This window comes from Austrofundulus limnaeus, unplaced genomic scaffold (genome assembly GCF_001266775.1).
Source record: "Austrofundulus limnaeus strain Quisiro unplaced genomic scaffold, Austrofundulus_limnaeus-1.0 Scaffold2301, whole genome shotgun sequence".
Classification (NCBI taxonomy): Eukaryota; Metazoa; Chordata; class Actinopteri; order Cyprinodontiformes; family Rivulidae; genus Austrofundulus; species Austrofundulus limnaeus.
In genome coordinates, this window is record NW_013954703.1 from 25,381 (window position 1) to 25,588 (window position 208).

A 208-nucleotide genomic window follows, 5' to 3' on the forward strand; every position below is an offset into this window, starting at 1 on the left:
CTGTAGATGTTTGTTCTGTAGATGTTTGTTCTGTAGATGTTCTGTAGATGTTTGTTCTGTAGATGTTCTGTAGATGTTTGTTCTGTAGATGTTCTGTAGATGTTCTGTAGATGTTTGTTCTGTAGATGTTCTGCAGATGTTTGTTCTGTAGATGTTCTGTAGATGTTCTGCAGATGTTTATTCTGTAGATGTTTGTTCTGTAGATGTT

The 208-nt window shown here is 35.1% G+C and overlaps 1 protein-coding gene across 1 annotated transcript in view; it reads right to left on the bottom strand.

Moving 5' to 3' along the window:
* The window catches only part of LOC106510749 (glycine receptor subunit alpha-3), a gene marked incomplete at its 5' end in the record, with an annotated part of 23,890 nt that overhangs the window by 8,931 nt on the left and 14,751 nt on the right, over positions 1-208 (bottom strand).